The sequence below is a fragment of the Rhagoletis pomonella genome, unplaced genomic scaffold (assembly GCF_013731165.1).
Source record: "Rhagoletis pomonella isolate Grant_MI unplaced genomic scaffold, Rhpom_1.0 Rhpom_scaffold_00003, whole genome shotgun sequence".
NCBI lineage: Eukaryota > Metazoa > Arthropoda > Insecta > Diptera > Tephritidae > Rhagoletis > Rhagoletis pomonella.
Window position 1 is genome coordinate 24,840,132 of NW_023458557.1, and position 2,233 is coordinate 24,842,364.

Below are 2,233 nucleotides of genomic sequence, written 5' to 3' on the forward strand. Positions count from 1 at the left end.
TCTTTTATTTAATAAAGTAATTTGTACCTAAGCTAAGGTACATTACATGGTGCCGAAACCCGAATTAAAACGGAAAAATGCCAGACCCAGCAACTAATAGGGAAAACCTGACCACAATATTAGACCACCAAAAAGTTTTGTCATAAACAATTATCAAAATGTGGCAAACGAGTGGAAATTGTGGCTTCAACAATTCGACTGGTACTCCATCGCGACAGAATTGGATACTAAAAAACCAGAAGTTCAGGTCGCAGTATTCATGGCGTCTGTAGGAAAGGACGCAGCAGTAATTTACAATACTTTCAACTTAACAGAAAATGAAAAAGAAAGCGTCAGCACAATCAAAAAGCGATTTACGGAATATTTTACGCCCAAAATCAACGAAACGTATGAAAGATACGTATTCAATACAATCGTACAAAAGGAGTGTCAAACATTTGATGAATTCGTCACAGATCATGGAAGCAAAATTAAAAACTGTGGTTACGGAACGTTAGAAGACACCTTAATTCGCGACAGAATAGTAGTGGGTATAATAAATGACACAACAAGGGAAAAACTACTAGCGGAAGGCAAATTAACCTTGCAAAAAGCCATAGATATTTGTCACTCTGCAGAGCAAGTCAAGATGCAGGTAACAACAATGAAACAAGCGGCTACAGTTGACGCAGTTACGTGGAACAAAAAGCAAACTAAAAAAAGACAACAAAGAACCTAACAAAAAAGATGAAACCTTTCACTGCAATAGGTGTGATACCACGCACGGCCGTCGTAATTGTCCGGCCTTTAAAAAGATTTGCCAGAAATGTAAAAGGAAAGGCCATCTAACCAAATGTTGCAAAAGCAAAACGGTCAACGAACTGGTCGAAGACCGTGAAGGCGACTATTACAGTTTTGTAGTGTCTACGGTAGGTGCGGAATTAGACAGTGTGGACGTCGAAGATTGGTATGAAAAAGCTACGCTGGCCAAAAACGTAATGGTAAAGTTCAAGCTTGACACAGGTAGTCAGTGCAACGTTTTAAACTACGAAACAATAAAGAATATAGACGCTCACATCAGTCCAACGTCAACAAAGTGCTTAACATCGTTTTCAAACCATAAAATCCCCGTACTGGGTGAAGTGGTCATAGACACGCTTATTAAAAAACAAGAAGTACCCATAAAATACTTAGTCGTCAAAGCAGATGTCTCAGCAGTGCTTGGTAAGTCAACATGTGAAAAATTAAAATTAGTAAAGTGGATTGAAACCTTAACTATTGATGAAGACTTATTTGAAGGAATTGGTTGCCTTAAGCAATACATAAACGACATAGACTTAATAGAAAATCCGAAACTAAGCATATGCCCTGCACGAAAAATCCCACACACGATTAGACAGCAGGTTAAAGAGGAGCTTGATAGTATGGTTGCGCAAAAAATAATTAAACCCATAACAAAGCCTACACCGGCTGTGTCACCCATGGTGGTAGTAAGAAAAAATAATAAAATTAGACTCTGTTTAGATCCATCGGTGATAAATAAAAATCTCAAAAGACGTTATTATCCACTTAATACGTTAGAAGAAATTACAGCGCGCATTCACGGCTCAAATTGACAAATTCAAAAAAGCAGGCCTTAAGCTGAACAAAGAAAAATGCGTTTTTAATACACAAGAAGTAAAGTTTCTAGGACATATAGTCTCCGCTGAAGGTGTAAAACTTGATCCCGAAAAAATAGAAACTATAACGAAAATTAAGCAACCGGAAAACGTGAAAGAGTTGCAAAGATTCTTGGGTATGGTAACATACGTGTCGAAATTTATAAAAAATTTGGCAGATATCACCCAACCACTAAGACAATTATTGCGAAAAGATGTTGAGTGGGTATGGGATACGCAACACAATGAAGCATTCAATAAATTGAAAAATCTGCTAAAGAATCCACCAGTATTAGGGTATTATGACACTAAAGCGCCAATTTTGCTGTCAGTAGATGCCAGTAGTTATGCATGTGGCGGAGTACTAATACAAAAACAGAAGCCGATCGCTTACTGTGCAAAATCGTTCACAAAAACCGAACAGGGCTATAGCCAATTATAAAAAGAGGCAAACGCCATTCTAGTTGCATGTAAAAAATTTCACATGTACATTTGGGGTTGCAAAGATTTAACGATCGAATCTGACCATAAGCCTCTTGAGACGATATTTAAAAAGCCAATAACAGATGCACCACCGAGATTGCAAAGAATCATGT